A 22,030-nucleotide genomic window follows, 5' to 3' on the forward strand; every position below is an offset into this window, starting at 1 on the left:
ATGGTCCTTTTTTTTCTCCTTGGTACCTATTTCCAAAAATCAAAGTAATGTATATAAGTAATAATGATTATGGCATAGTTTTGAAATGAATAATTTTTCGAGGCTGGATTGAATAACATACCTTATGGGTCGTTGCACTTGAACACATAATCATCAAGCACTTGTAGGTCATCCTCATTTGCCAAGTCTGTTCTCACTTGACGCAGTGAGATGTTTGACCTTATATTGAGTATTGTGAAGAGCTCATGTTCAAACCATACCTCTAATAACATCAATGGATTTTCAATGTCATCCTCCAAGTCCTAATCAATTGCTACAAGTTTTCCATTGACATAATGCCATCTCATATAATGAAAGGGCTAAAATAAAATTATGGGAGCCAATCATATATTTACAGAAAATAGATCTCCTATGGATTTTGCAGGTAACCCGATTTAATTTTTTCACATCCCAACTTTGACTTAAGAAATCCAAACATTTCTCTGATTTACAGATAAGCATTGACGATATTTTTTTGACCTCCTCGTCACATAAAAGAAGTCGACAAAAACATGCAATGGCGTAAAGACAACAATTTTCAAATGACAACTTGCTACATTTGGTCTTATACATCTCTGCACGTCTTGGTATATCTTTAATCTAAAGCACTCACTTGTTTCTGCTGTTGGTATTGGCCATTCTGGATTATCGAATGAAGGCAGTGGTAATGCTTTCAAAGATCCATAACCTCTAATGCTATGAGGTGCCATGTAAAACTCATTAAAAAAGAAAACTCCTCTTTGTGCCAAAGACCTGCTTGATGTTTTTTTGTATAGCTACTCATCACCAATAGATGCATGAAAAACATCAAAGATTCCCACAATACACTCTATATGCTGCCAGTGTCAGGCTAAAATCTGAGAACTGTTTTGGGTCTGTGTACTTATGGTGCGTGTGGTGTGTGAATAAAATTTGCCCTGAATGCCCTGACAAGTGTACAGGCCGAGTGGTTTGGCAGAAAGTTGGTTTATGCACGTGTTTTGTTTTCCAGAAAGACGCTGGAGATCTGGAGTTTTATGGCAATTGTGAGATGTGCAGGTGGTTGCTAAATACAGGGCACCGACGACACGGCAATGGATGTGTTTGGAAATATAATGATGCTGATGAGGACGGCGGGCAGCTCTTGTTTAGGAAAGATTATGGCACCGTATCTTCTGGAAAAGTATAAAGAGAAGGAGAAGCCATTGAGGGTGTGTGGCCATTATTAAGCTTTAAAAAAACAAATGAAAATATATAAAGTGGCTAATGATTTTAATGGGCCATGTGGGGGTTTGTGTGGGACATCTCTCGAACGCCAGCGAGAACGCCTAGAAGGTGGTGGAGAGGTGAGAAGGCGTGAAGGAAGGTAGACAGGCGCTCTGAAAAAAAGTTAGTGTACGCCTGGGGAAAAGTAGAGAGCTTCTGCCTTGTGTGTGTGAAGGCCGGCGGAGGTGTTGCAGATATCAAGGGTCGCTAAAAGAGGAGGCGATGCGAAGAGAGTGAGTAGTCGCCTTGCGCAGGTGATCTGCAGAGCAGCTGGCGAAGAAGGAGAGATTGCTCTGGGTACGCAAAGAGACTGGCTGACAGGCGCAGAGAGGTGATGCGTGGAGAGCTCACGACTGGATGATGCTGTTGAAGGCTTGCAAAGCCGGGGGCTGCAGACAAGCTGCAGACAAGCCGGGCTGCAGACAAGAAGCAGTGTACGCCGACGAGGGGGCTCTTGGGCGCGAAAAGTGGACTGGTTATTACCGTCTGTGGGAAGGTGGTTGCGTTGCTGAGGCGCTGCAGAGAGAGGAACACGAACAGGGACGTGTGGTAGTCGCCTCGAAGGAGTAAGCCCAGTTGGTGATTCGCAGGCCAGGGAGAGCCAACGTGGAGCAATATAAAGGGCTGGTCTCGAAGGTTGGCTATACAAGAAGGTCGACGATTGAAGGCAAGATTAAACAAGAGCCGGGCTGGTGATTTCGAAGCAAGATCCAACAGAAAAGGTGCTGGCGGCTCTGAGCGTGGAGGACAGCTCTGCAGGTGTGGCTGGCGGGTATCATTGCTACAGAGAGGCCAGGAGACAGAGGAAGTGAAGGGCCACCCGACTGGGTTTGTTTTGCAGGTGCCGAAGACAAGTAGCCGCCCTGTAGAAGACAGTTAGGGAGCTGAAGGTGCTGCAGCAAATGTGGAGAGAGCAAGCCTTGGTGTGAAGGTTTGGTAACCTTGGTATCTGGTGCTGGAACAGCAAAGAGAGGGCTGCTGTTAGTGTGGGCCTTGAGAGATGTGGCTTGGCAAGAGCAAGGGAAGGTGATGCTGCAGTGAGCAGTTAGTCGTGGTGCTGATGATTGTGTAAGGCTGTGGTGGTTGGTGAAGCTACTGGTCACGACATATAGAGAGTGGGAGCTACTGGTCACGACATATAGAGAGTGGGAGCTGCTGAGTTGAAGGTTAGCTGGTGTGGGCGCCTTCTGGTGAGAGTAGCTGGTCTTGTGTGGGCGATGATTGCAGGCAGTGCATGGATGCTGACCAGAGAGGGAGCCTTGGGTTTTTGTGTGTGTTGGATGCAGAAGAGGTGCTAATGTGTGGGCTGGAGACAGTGGGGCTCGCCTACGACAATTGGCAGGTAGCAGCTGTTGGGGACAGAGAGTAGCCGAGCTACAGAGAAAGTGAAGAAGGGTTGCTGGTGTGGACGCCCTCTGGAGATTACAGGGACCGGGAGACAGAGGCTCGCGGTGGTCAGACGCAAGGGTGTATTCCCTTGGCAGTAAATCCTAGCCAAAGTCCTGGTCTTTGGTGTATTTGCTGAGTTTGTACATGGTTGATGCTGTATATGTTTTTTGCTGAATATTTAATCATCTGTTCATTGTGGTTCTTCTCAGCTGTCTTATGGTGTGGGTGGGTGGCGCATGATGGTGAGAGAGTGTTCCAGCCGGTGGCTGGTGGTGCCCCGTTCTCGTGGTAGTGTTTCCAAGTTTGCGAGGTGTGGAAGGGCTATAGAGGCAGGTTCTTTCTTCTTTTTTTCACCTCACACCACTCAACCAAGTTTGAAGGATATATATCTACACAAACGAATAAAAGAGAAGCATAAGTATAGAAATTAAACACACTACAAAACATAATGTAAAAACATTTACTTACAGTTTTGTCTATGGAGTGGGATTCCATTAGGCAAACATTGCAGACGTAGTTCTAAGTACATGTAGGCATGTTGTATAAGGACTTCCTTAATGCTCCTATCTATGTCAGAGAGTTTGAAATCTTTTGTCTTTGCAAGTGTCGATGAACTCATAGAATTGCTAAATGGATATTGGAGTTGCAGGAGTTTAACTATACTTTTAAAGTGGAAGATAGCAACAAGGCCACACGTGCAACCATATTGACTCATAGAGTCACCCTAATTCCAATCCTTGAATGCCTTTATATCTGCAAGAGTGGCATTATCCTTAGATAACTCTATGAGGCTCCTCATTGTCTCCTACATAATCCCAAAATCCTGTACCCATTAGGAAATTGGTCATTCTGAACTTCTAGGCATGGAAGTTATTCTTATCCATCTTCTCACTAACAATCTTATTAATTCCATCAGACATGTTTTCCTGCACAACAGCAATCAAATAACCTGCAAACATACAACTTCTGTATGCAACCTGTAATACATCAGTATCTCCTATAATACACAGTAGTGGTACTTTAGCATAGCCTATGTGTCAAATGTGACTAGAGTACATGTATATATACCCAGTATCAACAATACATGTGTAAACCCTATCTCCACTTCTAAAATGCATTGCTACATTGCAATAACCAGATTTTGAGTAGAAATAGTTCTCTACGAGAACTTCTAAAAAACTGTTAAAAATACCATGCAATGACAAAATGGGGCCCATAATGAGACTGAGACGCAAATTTGGCTGAAAAACTCCAATAGAAAAGTATGCTGCCTTGTAGCTCCGCTCCCACAAAGATAGCTCCCTAATCGGAGATGTGTAGCTCCCAGAGCTACTGAGGGGGTGTTGTACCTAAACCAAGAAGGGGAAAGAGATGATGGTGCTCTTACCCATGCAGTACCGCTTCTTTCCTTGCTTGTTCTTACCTCTTGCTTGCCTCCTGAGCTCTCACACGAACCAGGCTCTGATACCATAAAGAGAATGTGGGAGAGAGGGAGAGATTCAAACCCTAGAAAGCAAACACACACACACACAAGAGAGAGCAAGACACAAGAGAGAGCAAGACACAAGAGAGAGATGGATAGCTGAATTTTCTTCTATCTTCTTCTTCTCTACTCAACCAACATAACATAAAGATAAGAGTACACACTATATGGATTAGTACTCAACTACTACAACATACAAAGGTCGGTCCATAATGTGAACCCGACTAAATGAGCTGGTGCTATAACTATGCCAGTCTTTAGTAATCTAAAATGGCTGTAACAGAACCTGTCATCCCACTGGCCGCATATCACCCATAACTCACCAACCATGCCAGTGGTGTAGATGCGGAAGCTATCACCCATGCGGGTCATCAATACCCATCATAGCACTCGTTGAGCTCGATATCTCAACAAATTAGACTTTACTTATTAATATGTTTTTTAGTAATCTTTTTAGCATTACATTCTTTTTTTGAATTTAATTGGTTCTAGTTTACTTGTGATTTGAAATTGTTGTTGTTAAAAAGTGTTAGAGCACTATTTATTATCTTCAAATGATGATGCATATTTGTTTATTCAATTATAGATTTTGATATATCATTAATGAGAAATCCTAATGATTGCAACATTGCACAAACGTTACAATTTTCTTGACATTATTTTTGAAAAGCTTTGCCATATAAAAGAATGTAACATTACACAAGATTTACAATTTCACTAACTTAAAATTTGCTAACTATAATATCAGTTGATTTTTTTTCATATAAACTAATAATTTTTTTTCTAGCTTTCCTTGTATGTTTAAGTATTTTAAATCTTATAAACGTTTGTTTCTTTAAAAGCTGCTATTTGTGTAATAATAAAAAAAAGCATTGTATAAAAATGGTTATTTTAAAGATGATTTAAGTACAAAAAAGTGATATATTTTGAAGGTACTTCTTTGATTTACTTTAAGTTATTTAAAATTTAAGAAAATTTTAGTCTTTTGTGAGAATAAATTTGTAAATCTCTATCCAATACTAAAAAAGATACATATTTTCAATGTTTGGAAGTGAATCTTTCCAGGTAGTATAGGTCAACTACCTATTTTACTGGCAAACGCGTTTAATGAAGAAAATCCCACCCCATAGGTGATGCAAACGAGCCAAAGATTGTTAAAGAAAATCCCACCCCACATTAGGTGCGCAAGCATAGAAAGTATGGCATGAAAGTGCCAAAAGGTTTTCTACACATTGGTTGTCTATTAGTGTGATAGACTGACTCTATGAATTATGCATATATAGAGGATACACAAACACCTAAGTAGGCTTGGGAAAAAAATATAGAGGGCATTCTCAAAGGCTTCTATTTTGTAGTGGTTTCTCTCTTATGTCTAAGATAGCTAAGGGTTCGATCTCCATTCGGCCTTGAGATCGAAGAACCACTGTTTCATCATTTAACACATATTTAGATCTAGGTACATATTTCTTAAGTAAGCTGACATGGAATACAATGTGAATACGAAAATATCTTGGTAATAATTTCTTATACTTTCCCATAAAAAAATTGAGATTCTCTTGGGTAAAACCATATTTCCTTCCTCAATCTCATGATTACACCTCTTTCGATATGCATACTACTTCTAGTGATTTTAAGCTACCTTGATATCCTTTCTAGATAGCCACATCTATTGATCCATTTTATGTAACATCTACTTAGAGATCTCTACTTTAATCATAGGATCATTCCACTTCAATAGAGTGAGGCAATCTTTCCATATAAGGCCTTAAATAGACTTGTTCCAATACTTTGATGAGATAGAGGTATTGTAAGCAATCTTAACCAAATGTAGATAGTTTATCCATCAGCTTCGAGATTCATGTCCACCATAGTAGGCTCAAAGGATGTCCTCTATCACCTAATTTACTCTCTCTATTTGTCCATTTGTCTCGAAATGATAAGCAGTACTAAGGTCAAGGGAGGTACCAATTGCCTCAAGAACATTGTCTAAAATCTAGATGTAAACTTTGCATCTCTATCACTCACTATCCTTGCAAATCCATGTAACTTGAATATCTCTTTCAGGAAGACCTTAGTTACATTCGTTTCAGTATAGGCCTTCTTGACTAGTATCAAATGGGTTACTTTGGTCACAAGTGGTGGAGATTCATATTTGTAGTTGCTGAATGGTGGATAGTGGGGAAGAAGGAGAAGGCTCCTCTTATATTTTCTTATTCAAAGCATCTCTTTGTACTTCTTTTCTCATAAAGAATTTTCTCCTTGCTGAATGGTGGATAGTGGGGAAGAAGGAGAAGGCTCCTCTTAGATTTTCTTATTCAAAGTATGTCTTTGTACTTCTTTGCTCATAAATAATTTTCTCCTTGTTACTATCTCATCACACATTTGTTTAAAGCAAGTAAATTTTTATGCTAGAGAGAGAGAGAGAGGGAGAGGGAGAGTTTTTGTTCATGTTGAGTAACCTTTGGAAGGCTAAGAGTGTGGTTAATATTAGGTGTGTATTGTGAGATCCCTATACAATAAGAGCCTAATGCAATCCTTTGCTCATCAAATAGAGTCTTTACATTCATCTCTTCTCTAGATGTCCTTTCCCTTTCCTTGCTGAGTAACCTTTGGAAGGCTAAGAGTGCGGTTAATATTAGGTGTGTATTGTGAGATCCCTATACAATAAGAGCCTAATTCAATCCTTTGCTCATCAACTAGAGTCTTTACATTCATCTCTCTTCCCTAGATGTTCTTTCCCTTTCCTTGTCTTTTGCACTAGGAAATTATTGGAGTTTGGTCTTCCTTTGAGAGTGTGTGTGCATCTTATCAAGGTTGTTGCCTTTCAATGAGGGAGTAGAGGGTGATATAGAGGCTTGGTTCGCTTTGTTGCTTTCATTTTTGTGCCCCCACTAAGGAGTTCTTCATCTCAACGATCTTTAGTTTAGTATGCAACAAGCCCATGAGATGGCTACTTTCCATGTTTACCCCTTAGTTTATGGTGGAAAAAATGAAGATACAAAAGATTTCTTGGAGAATATGGAGATATCTTATGCCATGCTTGGGAAAGATAAACCGACCAAAAAACTAAATGCTTTCATGATGGCGTTGTGAATGCTCATACATGGTTCTTATCTCTCAACCCGGAAGTTTGTGAAAATTTTACAGAATAAGAGGCGACTTTTTGGGAAAATATATATCAATGCTCAAACCATTGAAGTTCTTTTGGCAAAAAATTGAGTCCCTACATCAAGAGAAGCTGGAAGAATATGAAGAAACGTTCAGCATGGCTTGGATGAATTAGCTTCACTCTATCACTAATATGGGTGAGGTTGTTGAGTTCCTTAAATAGGATTGTTTTATTGGTGGTTTACATCCTATTCTTAGGGCTAAAGTGAAATCAATAAGCCCAAGAACTTATCCCAAAGGCACCAACGTTTGCGGCCCATATAAAGTAAAGAAAATCAAGTATAAGAAGATACATCAACAAAAAAATCTAAATGCTTTCAAGATGTTGAGAAAAAATGCTCATATATGGCTCTTATCTCTCCACCCAAAAGATTGTAAATTTTTTACATAATACGAAGTGACTTTTTGGGTAGAATATATCAAGGCTTAAAAAATTGAAGCGCTTTGGCACCAAATCCAATCCCTACATCAAGAGAAGCTACTGGAAGAATATGAGGAATATGAAGGGGATGAATTAGATTCACTCTATTCACTAATCCAGGTGAGGTTGCTGAGTTGCGTAAAAAGGATTGTTTTATTGGTGGTTTACATACTATTCTTAGGCTAAAGTGGAATCAATAAGCCCAAGAACTTATCTCGAAGTAGCATCATTGGAGGCCCATGTAAAGCAAAGAAAATAAAGTATAAGAAGTAGAAATTTGGTTGAAGAGATGAAGATTTGGCTTCTGACATGCATTTGCTAAATATTGGAGAGATATGTGCTAGAGTTAAAGCACCTACACCGAGAGATTTACATCAAGTTCAACAATCTCCTTCATAATCTTCACAATGACCCCAAGATGTCGATGCCTTGGAGTAGCTTACTCAGAAAACTTGAGAATTAACAATTCATTTGGCCCAAGGAGTTGGATCCAGACCTCATACACCGCAGAAAGGTGGAGGCAGGCCGCCTAGGAGACAATAACAAGAGTTGGTGTGTTGATATTGCAATGGATGTGGCCATAGTATGTACAACTATCCACATCCTAGAAGAAACCCAGGTGATCCTTATCATGTCTACCCTATTAATTTAATGCCTCAAGGAGATAATATGCCGAGAAACCCACCTGCACAAGAAGGGAATCAAATGAAAAATAGGGGGAATAATCCTCCATCTAGAGAATCAACTAAGATGGTTGCACCTATCCCACCTTTACAAGATAGGGGGTTCCTATAGTAGAATTAGAAGAAAGGGATAAGAAGCAAGAAGAAATAGAACATGAAGAAGAAGTGGAATGTTTTGTAAGGAAGAGAACATGAGTTCATAAACAATCTAAAAATAAGGAAGCAAAAGTAAAAAGAAGATGTTACAGAAGGAAGTAAGAAGAGGAGGAGGAGAAAGCTAATTGGGTTGGTAGAGTTTACTCTTGGCCATGGGGTGAAACCATACAATTTACAAGAGGATATAAGGAAACAGGGACCTAACATCAATTGTCCTCAGTTTTTTGCTGTGTCCATAGGTAAGGAGGAAAGTAAACAGAAGTATGAGCATTAAAATTACCAAAAGGAGGGGTGAAATAGAAGTAGCTTACTCCTATTGTTCTCATAGCACCATTGGAGGTCCAAGACAATGTTGTTCCCACTTTGGATTGTGTAATTAAAAGCCAAACAATTTCTAAGGTCTTAGTAGATGGTGGAGCCCAAATTTGCTTACTGATGGAACCTTTAATGCACTGGTTGGGACTGAAGATACATGAGGCTTCTCCAATTAAGGTAACAATGGCAAATAATTTAGTAAAGTCAATTGCATAGGAGTCCTCAAGAATCTTAAAGTAAGTATTTTAGGGTTTCTATGAATGTTGATTTCTATGTTATTACAATCAAGGGAGATGGCTACCCCTTGGCTTTGGGTCGTCCATGGTTGATTTCCATCAAAAGATATTAAAAAATGGAAGAAAGGATAGCTAGTGATACAAACTGATAGAAAGTAAGTAGTGGTTTATTACATGAAAGAGAAGAAGAAAAATGATATATAATATAAAGATTCAGATGTAGTAGAAAAACTAATGGAGTATTTGTATTCAGAAGAGGAATTCGAGACCACTAGTGACATTGAAGATTCATCTTTGGAGGTGATGGGTGTGACACTTAATTCTCATAGGTAAGCAAGGAAGCTGCAACAACTAAAGTTCAAGAAGAGTTAAAGGTAGATGAAAGTAGGTTGAAAGTTATGTTGGTAGATGACTTGGAGCACATAGAATGGAAGGAGTTCTTGGACATGCTATATAGGTATCCTTTTTCTTTTTGTTTCTGCTGACAGATTAGAGGAGTAGATGACATACATCATCACATTGACTTGAAGGAGAATGCCAAGTGGTTGGGAGTGGTACATGATGATTCTTTTCCTAAAGAGGTGACCAAGTTACTAAAAGCGATATTTATATACTTTGTTAAAAAATTTGAGTGGGTTTCTCTTATGGTGGCTACTCCTAAAAAGAATGGTAAATGGCAGGTATGTGTGGATGATAAACCACTCAATATAGCAACAAAGAGAGATCATTTTCCTCTACCCTTTCAAGATGAAATTCTCAATGAGGTGGCTGGTCATGAGCATTATAGACTGTTTGATGGTTGTTCAAGTTACTTTTAGATATGGATTATAGGAGAAGGTTAGAAGAAGACTACATTCATCACTCCATGGGGATGTTTTACCTATCGTGTGATGCCATTCGGATTAACAAACGATCCTTCAACCTTTCAAAGGTATATGAATTATGTCTTTAGCCATTCTTTGGGAAATCTATCAAGGTGTACTTTGATGATTTTTGTATTTATAGTGCTCACCTTTCACATTATTTGAGGGTGGAAGAAGGTTTGCAACACTTGGATAGCTTGGGAGGTCAAGGGAACTATGATAAATGTAAGATTGCGAAGAAAGAAGTAGTCCTACTTGCTCGAGCCTACTTGGATGAAATAAATGAATTCCTTGAGACTAGAAGGGGCAGATAAATCTAAAAGCAAAAGGAATTTCAATGGACCCATCTAGGATTAACTTACTTTTAGATTTATCTGCCCAAAACTCATTTATTTCATCCAAAAAGTTAGGTATATTGCTAGGTTTATTCATTTTCTTTCCCAAATGTTGCATCCTTTATAGTTCTTAGCCAACCAGATAACTTTTGTTTGGGATGAGGAGTATGATGCATATTTTGGAGTAAAGAAGGTTTTAAGAACTCTTCTTATTTTGATGCCACTTGATTGGGACCAGCAATTTCATATGAATCCAAGCATTGGAAAAGATGCTATTGGTACCATTCTATTTACAAAAGGATTCCAAGAATTCCCTTTTGCAACCTATTTACTTTGTAAGCAGGGTTATGACTAATGGAGAAAAGAGTTATTCTGAGATAGAGTAGCTTTTTTAGCCTTAATTTTTGTGTAAGGAAATTTTGTGCATATTTTGCTTAAAAGACCTTTTATTGTGATCACGGTGGAGAAACGTTTTCTAGTGGTTGTTTAGCATATGACAACATCACATAGAATTGCTAAATGGATATTGGAGTTGCAAGATTTTAACTATACTTTTAAAGTGGAAGATAGTAATAGGGCCACACTTGCAACCATATTGACTCATAGAGTACATGAGAAGCAACTAAAGATTAAAGAATCACTTAAAGAAGTACAACCTTTGAAACCTTTGGAGAATGCTTATTTACTGTTCTTTGATGCTGCATATAGAAAGCAAACGGGGAAGCTAGTGGTGGGCTAATCTTGTATGATCCACACGGTCAAATTGTGTTCAAAGAGATTTTTTTTATAGAAGATGTTCAAACAAACAATAAGGCTGATTATACAATTTTTGAGGAAGGATTAATGAGATGCAAACAAGCGGGACTTGATAGGTTAATCATTAAAGGAATTTATTGTTGTTGTGTGTGTGAAGATGAAATTCCTACTATTTTGAAAGCTTTACATGATGAAATTCCTACTATTTTGAAAGCCTTACATGATAAACGGTGTGGGGGGCATTTTGTTAGAGAGCTAACGACGACTGGCAAGATGAAGATGAGGAATATCCTTAGTTGTGCATTCAATACTAGTTAAGAGCACAAGGAGTTGATCCAATACAATCACTTTTGTTATGTAGTTACAAGGGCAACATATATTTAAATATTTGGAAAGTGAGTTTAGTCTTAAATATTTCAATTTTGGCTAGAATATGATCTCTCTTTCACGTCAAGTTCAACAATCTCCTGCATTATCTTCACAATGACCCTGAGATGCCAATGCCTTGGAGTAGCTTACTCAAAAAATTTGAGAATTAACAATTCATTTAGCCCAAGGAGTTGGATCCAGATCTCATGCACCATAGCAAGGTGGAGGTAGCCCACCTAGGAGACAACAACAAGAGTTGGTGTGTTGGAATTGCAATGGACATGGCCATAGTATGTACAACGATCCACTTCCTAGAAGAAACATAGGTGACCCTTATCATGTCTACCCTGTTTTGATGCCTCAAGGAGATAATATGCTGAGAAACCCACATGCACAAGGAGGGAATCGAATGAAAAATAGGGGGAATAATCCTCCACCTAGAGAATAAACGAAGATGGTATCCCACCTTTACTAGATAGGGGGTTCCTATAGTAGAATTAGAAGAAAGGGATAAGAAGTAAGAAGAAATAGAACGAGAAGAGGAGTGGAATGTTTTACAAGTAAGAGAACATGAGTTCATAAACAATCTAAAAATAAGGAAGCAAAAGTAAAAAGAAGACGTTAGAGAAGGAAGTAAGAAGAGGAGGAGGAGGAGAATTGGGTAACTAGTAGATTTTACTCTTGGCCATGGGGTGAGACCATACAATTTACAAGAGGAGGAGGATTGGGTAACTAGTAGATTTTACTCTTGGCCATGGGGTGAGACCATACAATTTACAAGAGGATATGAGGAAGCAGGGACCTAACATCAATTCGCCCCAGTTTCTTATTGTGTCAATAGGTAAGGAGGAAAGTAGAAGTATGAGCATCAAAATTATGAAGAAGAGGGGTGAAATAGAAGTGGCTTACTCCTATTGTTCTCATAGCACCATCGGAGGTCCAAGAGGATGTTGTTCCCACTTTGGATTGTGTAATTAAAGGCCAAAAAGTTTGAGACAATTCCTAATGTATTAGTAGTTAGATGCACAAGAGAGACGCGACGCCCACGGTTCCCCGCGAAGACCCGGCTCTTCGCGGGGCGGGACGCCGGCGGCTCCCCACAAAGTCCAAATGCGCGCCGCCATATTCAACGCTGATGCCTCCATAGACTCTTCCAAAACGCCTACTGCCTTGCTGACCATTGCGGTCCAAGCAAGCAACCGTGCTAAAATGGACATCTTTTACTATATTTTAAACATCATTTATGCATAAAAATTATTTATGATGAAAGTAACACTTTTATAATTAAAAAAATTCTTTTATGCATACATTTATGCATAGAAATCAATGATGATAAAAATAACACTTTTATAATAAAAAAATCTTCTTTTATGCATAGAAATCAATAATGATAAAAGTAACACTTTTATAATAATAAAAAATTCTTTTATGCATACTTTTATGCATAAAAATCACTATGATGAAAGTAACTCTTTTGTAATAAAAAAATATACTTTTATACATTATTTTATGCATAAAAATCCATAATGAAGAAAGTAACACTTTTATATTAAAAAAATTATCAACAAGTATCTTTCATAGAATTTAATTCTATTGAAAATCATTCTTTTTTTAAAAGTTAATCAATATGCATCTTTCTATGCATGAATGAAAATGACACTTTTAGAATACTCTAACAATGGGGATTACTCTTTTTGATTAATAAAAGATGAAATTTATTTCACAAATTTTTAAAAAATTTTGCCATAACCTCCTTTGTATGGCTGACCATTTTTTAATTTTTAACTTACTAAAATTAATTAGAAGTTCACCAAGAGTATTTACATCATTCTAGTGTAAATATTTTCTACTTATTTAAGAGAACATTATGAAAAACTTGATTTTATCCAATAATCAATCATCTAGGATAAAGAATGGTTGGATTTACTAAAGAAGAGAGGGGAATGCCTTTTTTTAATGAGGCATAACATCATTTTCATTATAGAGAAGACAAAAATCATAAAAAACCATAAAGAAATAGAAAAGAGAAGAATCTCTAACTTACAAAGGAATTTGAGAGCTTTCCTTTGGCTTGATGGTTTGAGGGTTCTACTCTTGTTTGGAAACAAGAGTGGCCACCAATCTTTTAGAAGAGGGAAGGTCAAAAACTAATGAATTATGAGTAAAATTCACAATTTTTGGCACTTGGGAGAGGCAGGGTAATAGTGCAAAATACTATTGAGTTTCAACAAAAATATAGAAAAAAGTGAGCTTCTAACCAAGCCAACTGATTCTAGAATTTTCCAGATCAGTTTGGTCAATTTTTGACTATTTTTGGATCACTTTAGTCCACTTTTTGGATCTAGTTGAGACAAGAGAGAGGAGAGATAAAAATATCTCTTTATTTGGGAGTTTAAAACTCATTCAAGCATGTGAAATAGGTGCCTCCTTCATGAGGAGAATTCCCCCATACTGAGGTATCAAAAATGCATCATTTTGCCTAAATATCTCTCTTTTTTAACTATTAACCTTGTCCTTAGTCAACTCTTCATCTTATGTGAGTATTTACTCATTTTTGGGAGATTTTTCTTTTATTCTTCTATTTATCTCCTTCCTACATTTGGATGAATCTTATTGGTCCATAAATAGGAACCTTAATTTAAAATTTTTTAAAAAATCTTGACCCCCAGGATAATGCCTCTTGAACATATTATACTTAATTTCTAATGCACCTTCTGAAAATCTTTTTGAACTTCTATTTCAGGGAAACTTATTTTAATAAGATGAGGTATTTTTCTATCCAAAAATATTTAAAAATTGAATATTCTCTCTCTAGAATATTTTCTCTCTTTAGGCCAAAACTGGTAGAAACAAGATCTTTTATATTTCTAAAGAGGGATTTGATTACAGGGGAAGATGCTGGACATCTTGAGAGGCTCGGGAGGAGCCTTACACACACTTCTTCTTGCAAATCACCATGCAATGTGGCATTTGAATATAGTCATAATGTTACATGATAAGTTTCTCTAAAAATACATGATAAAATAGCAACAAATCTCTACAACGTGATTTGGGCATATCAGATACAATCACAACACAATCCTTGTGTTGTAGTGATTTATCACACTTAGCGCTTCAAAACACAAAATAATATAAAAACTACTGAAAAAGTTAACTTGGATAACAAAATAGCTTTAAATCACTACAACGCAATATGGATACATCAGACAAAATCTACATCAACTCCTCGTGTTGTAGTGATTTCTCAAACAGACCCTTTTATTTGATGAAATAACACATGAACAATACACCTAATAATACCCACGACGATAAAATAAGTTCAAATCACTACAACGCGATATAGGCACATCATCAGACCTAATCATCATACCCTCCTCACGCACTGTAGTGATTTCTTGCACCACAGAGTGTTTCATTTCACAAAGTAAGTCATGAAAATAAGTCATAGATAACATACACGACACATAACAATGTATAGGACAAGAAAGTATGTCCTAAACACTATAACACGATATGGAAACATCAGAAAAAATCGTAATTCATTTTTCGCATCGTAGTGATTTGTTAGACATTGCTTCGTTTGACCCAATATCTAATGAACATAGGTGAAACATGATATATATGATTGAATATAACATTTAAGACCAGTAGTGATTGCTTTTGAGAACTCAACAAAGAATCACGTAGGAAAAATGTTGAAGAGATGTACTCTTGCTTGATAAATCGTAGAGATGGTGTAGATGAAACATGGTAGAGGAATACATGCAACTGAAGGAGGCAAAATGAAACGGGGACAAAAGACAAGGACACTTGACATTTACCGAGGACAAGTACCACATTTACCGAGGAGTATGACACACGTGCGAAAGAGCATGTCAACACGTGCGAAGGACAATGTGGGGCCGTACTCATTAAATACAGGATGATTATGATCAATCCATTTTTTACACGTGTCATCATACACGTGCGCAGAGCACGTGGTCTGCCATCATGCATATCTGCCACGTGTACAGACCGTTAGTTTCCGTGGATAAAGGTGACCCACATTCATTATTCGTTGCTTCTTGCTCTCGTGCAATTTTTCTCGCAGTCGTGACCTTCACGTGGCTTCTTGCTCTCCTACAGTCAACTTTGTTGGTTGCTTCTTGCTCTCCCAGTGAATTTCGCAGTATGATTTCAAATATTTTCGTGTTTCAATTCGGTCGAAATTGTATAATAATTTTATTAATATTCCATCAAAGATTTTTACTTTTAGATTTTTAAGAATTTAATTTATTTCTCAGGAATATTTCATCAAATCACTACAACGCAAAGAGGGATCTCGGTGAGAACTACCGTACACCCATATCGTGTTGTAGTGATTTTTAAGAATTTAATTTATTTCTCAGGAATATTTCATCAAATCACAACAACACAAAGAGGGATCTCGGTGAGAACTACCATACACCCATATCGCGTTGTAGTGATTTTGCCTATAATGGTATAGAAAATATTATTGTATCTATTGTAGACCACATCTCCTGTTGGTGTCTTCAATATGAAATGGGATTCCTAGTGCTTGTAGTACCTCGTCGTTTACTTGTTTACGCATTTTTTTTTACCAAAGAAGGATTCGGCAATAATGATCCTTTTATACTAGAATCCTTCATCTTTTCCTGCAAAGTCTTATAAATGGTTGAGTACCCTCTGTGTGATATTCAAGCCTCATCAAGTATTGCCTAGATGTCCTGTGGATTGAGTTGATTCTCTTTGAAAAAGTCATCTATTTGCTTTTTTGAGACCTTCTTATATTTCTTCTCGTTCATCAATGCTTCTGCATACTGTGGCAATCTAAAAGAAGACTTAAATGTGTGCCAGAAGGTTCTGTCGTTGATTGTTTATCAGGGTGCAATAATAATCTGATATCAGATTGAAATGCAAAAATTGATATACATGAACATATGCAATAATGATTGCTATTCATAAAATATCACAATAGAAACAATAAACCTGCAAACCGGAATCTTATTCTAGGAATTGATTGTGGAAAGATAGAGAATTAATTCAATCATAAAAACCATTGCTTGTTAGCTTCAACTAAATCAAAGCAATTGAAAAATTAAACACTTAAACAAAAATACTTAGCTCCAAAAAGACCATATTGGGTGCAATCTTTCCCCCTCTTGTGCGTGGCCTCTCCCCACACAAGAGTATTTCTTTATTAGCTTTCCTTTTCACCAAAATTAGGCCATAGCCCCCAAAATACAAGATGTGCTTTTTAGAGAGCACGGCACTCTTCTTTAACAAAAATAGAGTGTCAAATTGGGACTAGGGTAAAGCCATAGGCTTTAATAAATTCCACAAAAATAAATGTATCTTTCCTAATGTTCAAAATGGAAAAATCATTTAATAAGGTTACAAGCTACTATGCTTGCCAAAAATAAAATGTGATGATCCAAGACATTTCTTCCAAAGTAAACTCTTCAATTCCCATAGTCTTCATCACCTGAAAATATAAGCCCAATTAATTATTAAATTAATCCCACAAATATTAAACAGGCACAAATCATCACCAACTCATGACTACCAGGCGTAAGTACCCCAGGAATCACCCTGCCATACAAACCTAACTGAAATAATCATAGGTGGCCTCAAACATACGTCATATACCGCACGTATTAATATTTATAGTGGTGTCACCCACGATATTAACCTAGCCGGCATGACGCAAGAGTAATCTAGGCGTCCCCAAATTACTCAAGAGGGGATAAATAATATTTTTCTAGAGGACTTAAAATATATTCTCATGACATCCCTCTTGCTTGAGTTTGCAATTGTCCTCAATTGCGGATTTGCTGGGTTTGAAAAGAATGAAGAATTTCAGGGTAAACTCGGAAAAATTTCTGAGGCATCCATTTAGCATCTTCTTGTGGATGATTCTTAAAAGTCAAAAGATACTTAAAGTATTGATTACCTGTCCTTGTTGTTGTTATCTCTTGGTCAATGATTGCATCAGGAACTAGTACTTCTTCCTCTCCTTCAATAAGAGGTGGTTCCTCATATGTTGGGTGAGTAGGAAGTGTTCCTCGAAAAGGTTTCAAGAGATAGATATGAAAAGAATTGTGGATATTCCAATTAGATGGAAGCTCTAGTCTATAGGCCACATCATTAATCTTTTGAAGGATTTTAAATGGCCCATAATATCTAGGCGCTAGCTTCACTGCAGGGAAATTTTCCACACTCTTTAATCGACGCTTTTCAATTCTCAAAAGTACATAATCACCTTCTTGAAATGAAAAATCTTTGCGCTTCCTATTTGCTTGAGATGTATACTTCTCTTGAGCTCTTTGAATACAATCATGCACTTCAGATAGAATGTGATCAAAGTCTCGAACATATTGGTCGGCTGCTTCAATCTTATGAGAGAGTCTAGTAGCCGGAATAGGCAATGCTCTTCCATAAATAATCTCAAATGGTGCTCGACTAGTAGCAGTATGAGGAGTATTATTATAAGCAAATTGGAGTAGGTGTATGTACTTATCCCATGCACTAGGTTGCTGGGAAACATAGGCTCTAAGCATATCTAAGATAGTGCTATTTGTAACTTCGGTTTGTCCATTCGATTCCGGATGGAATGCCGTAGAAAAATCTAACTTAGTGCCTAAGTTTGAGAAAAGAGCAACCCAAAAGTCACTACAAAATTTAGAATCTCTATCAGAAACTATCACTTTGGGTAGACCATGATGAATAAAAATTTGCTTAACAAATATGTTCGTGGCTTGCTGAGAAGTTAGTGTCTTTTTACATGGAATGAAATAGGCTTGCTTACTAAATCTGTCTACTATTGTCCAAATCATATCATGGTGACTGGAAGTAGTAGGGAAGCCAGTAATGAAATCCATAGACACTTGTTCCCATGGTCTATCAGGAATAGGTAGAGGCATAAGCAATCCTAAAGCTTTGCCTTTGTAGCTTTTGATTGTTTGGCAAATGTTACATTCAGCTACAAACTTAGCTACATCATTCTTCAAATAGGGCCAATAGAATTCTCGAGAAACTACTTGAAGTGTTGCGAAAACTCCTCTATGTCCCACAAATGGTGGTTGGTGCATCTCTTCCAAGACAAGCTATCTGTAAGGTTGAGTAACACACAATCTCTTCTCAAAGAAAAGATAGCCATCATTATGAGAATAACTTCCTTGAGGTGTCCAATTGTTTTCACGCAATTTAATCCATATTTGAGAAAAATCTGGATCAACTTCATAAGTTTCTTTCATGAGGACGAATGGTTCACTTTCAATTATAGAAATGTTGTTGATATTTGGTCTTCGACTCAGAGCATCGGCAACAACATTTTCTTTTCCAGGTTGATATTGAATCATAGGTTGGAAACTTTGAATGAAAGCTGCCCATTTGATATGTCTATCTGAAATAAGAGGTTGCGTAAGCAAATGCCTAATGCTCTGTTGGTCTGTCTTGATAAGAAATTCAGAGCCCATTAGGTAATGCTTCCAGATTTTCAAAGCATGCACTACTGCTGCTAATTCCTTGTCATAAGTGCTATAATTTTGCTCTGCAGGCTTAAGCTTTCTACTTTGATAGGCAATAGGATGGTTGTCTTGCATAAGAACAGCCAAAATCCTTTGCCACTAGCATCAGTCACTACTATAAAGAATGGTCTTTGAAAATCAGGTAGTGTAAGAACTGGTGCTTGTGTTAAAGCATTCTTGAGTGTTGCAAAAGATTTATCTTGCTTATCAGTCCAATTGAAATTTGTAGCTTTCTTAAGGAGTTCAGTCAAAGGATTGGCAATACAAGCAAAATTCTTGACGAACTTCCTATAATAACTACATAAGCCAAGAAAAGATCTAAGATCATGTATGTTTCTAGGCGTAGGCCAAGAAGCAATACATTCAATTTTCTTAGGATCTACACGAATTCCTTCGGCTGACACTATATGTCCTAAGTATTCAATATCCTCTTGAAAGAAAGAACTCTTTTCAGGATTGACATACAATTCATTTTCTCTCAAAAGATTGAACACTTGTTCCAAGTGTTGTTCATGTTCTTGTCGATCCTTGCTAAAAACAAGAATGTCATCAAAGAACACTATAACAAAACTTTGAAACTTAAGGAATATACGATTCATCATACGGCTGAAAGTAGCTGGAGCATTGGTCAAACCAAATGGCATAACCAAAAACTCATAATGACTAGTTTGGGTTCTAAAAGCTGTCTTGAAAATGTCAGATTGAGTCATACGAACTTGATGATACCCAGACTTTAGGTCAATCTTGCTAAAGACCTTTGATCCTCTAAGCTTATCAAGAAGATCATCTACCCTAGGAATAGGATATCTGTTCTTGACAGTAATCTTATTCAATGCACGATAGTCTACACACATTCGGTATGTTCCGTTCTTCTTCTTAACAAGAAGTACTGGAGCTCCAAAAGGTGAACTACTAGGTTGAATAAGGCCTCTCTCTAGCAAGTCTTCTATTTGGCTTTGGATTTCTCTTTGCTCTAAATTGTTGACTCTATAGGGAGCTTTACAAGGCGGGGAATTTCCAGGCAATAAGTCAATGCTATGATCCTCAGGCCTAGACTTAGGTAATCCTGGAGGCAGATCTTCCATGAAACAGTCACTAAATTTGGAGATAAAAGAATCAAACTTTGGTCTTTTGGATGTGTCCAACTCAGCATCAAGTTGGTTAACCCATACCATATAAGTCTTATCTCTTTTTCTTAGAGCTCTCTTTGCTTGAGTGTGACTCAACAAAGGACTCATTTCTCCTTTGACTTGACACTGGAGAATAATATCTTCATTGTCCTTCCTTAGAGAAATACTATGAGTGTCATAGTCTATAATAGGATTGTATTTGTGTCTCCAAGGCATACCCAAAATTATATCTACCCCTTGTAAAGGTGCAACTAAGAAATCCCTCTTTTCTGTTAAAGGTTTGATGCATAAATCCAAATCTTTCACTACTTGCATGCAATTATACTTTGTTCCAGTAAATGCTGCTTTGACTTTATAGTGCGTAGGTAAAGAATGAAGATTTAATGCTCTAAGTACCTTTTCAGAAATGAAATCATGTGTACTACCATCATCATGCAAAATAAGAACTTCATGTCCATTTATCGTTCCTTTTATTTTAAGCAAAGAATGAACATGAGGTTTACCTTCTTGTTCTGAGTAATCTGGATCGGAATTACCCTCTTGCTCGAATGATTCTTCTTGCTCGAATGATCGGAATTACCCTCTTGCTCGAATGATTCTTCTTCATTGTCGTCTTCTTCAATCATGTTGACTCGAGCTGCTGCTGCTGCTGGTGTTGAATTCTTGGTACGCTCCGGACAATTCGGTGCTATGTGACCTTCTTTGTGGCACTTGAAACATTTGATAGGCGATGTCTTCGGTTTGCCACCATTAACTTTCTTATTGGTACTCAGGTTGCCTTTAGCCTCGTCCTTGCCTTTGTCATAACCTGGTTTATAAATCTTCTTTGAAGCATAAAAAGATTTAGTAAACGGTTTAGAAGAAGTACCCTCATGTGCTTTAGGCTCTTTAGGAAAACCATTTTTACGTTCTGAATTAGTTGCCAAGGATATTGCAGAAGATAGTGAATGAGGTCGAAACATATTCACATCGGCCCTGATGGTAGATCTAAGGCCCGATATGAACTTCCTTTTTTGATCCTTCTCACTAACTCTATCCACAACCTGCACCTGTAATAAAGTATTCCAGAACTTTTCTACATACTGTGACATAGTTTCCTTTTCCAATTGATGCAAAGTGTCCCATTGGTGCCTAACTTTGGACTTGAATTGTGAGGGTAAAAAGTGCTTTTTAACTAGCCGCCGTTGAAATCTTTTCCAAGAATCTGGCTTGTCACGACCTTGCTTAACTACACTCCACCATAAAGCTGCACTGTCTACCATATGATTGACTACACATTTAATCTTATCTTTCTCTGAAAATTTTTCTCCAGAAAAATAGTCATCTAGTTGACTAAGCCAAGCTAAAATGACTCTAGCATCCTTCTTTCCATCATAATTTTGAAATGTGAAAGCTTTCCGACTAATCTTGGATTCTTTTTGTGACCTTTGTGCTTGCAATGTAGCATTTGTAACAGCCCTTTGAATAGTGTCATCTTCGTCATCAAAAGATAGCGAAGAGTCACGCTTGCGTCTACGATTTGAGAGCTGTCTCTCCAATTCAATACGCTTCTCTCTTTCTTCTACAATTTGATGTTGTAAAGAAAGGAGTTTCTCTTGAATTGATGGCGAGATAGGCAAATCGGCCATAGTGCTTGTGCAAATGATGTAGATAAATAAAATTTTACTTTATTTGATGTAAATAAATAAAGCAAAAATAAATGAGTACTTATCTTATTTTTCTCCCGTAATTCGATCTTGGTTGAAGCTGAACAAGACGTTGTTCAATGGCTGAATTGAATTCTCGTCGCCTCAAACAAATCCCGAACGATTCCGCGTGATTCGAGAGTCTTGGGCTAGTCGAATTGTTGATAAAATAATTTTTCTGCACTTTGAAACTTGCTGAAACAGTCCTGTAAACCTTGCCCAAACTCT

Source organism: Cibotium barometz, chromosome 21, assembly GCF_041138505.1.
Source record: "Cibotium barometz isolate CiBa-2024 chromosome 21, ASM4113850v1, whole genome shotgun sequence".
In the NCBI taxonomy this organism is placed as follows: domain Eukaryota; kingdom Viridiplantae; phylum Streptophyta; class Polypodiopsida; order Cyatheales; family Cibotiaceae; genus Cibotium; species Cibotium barometz.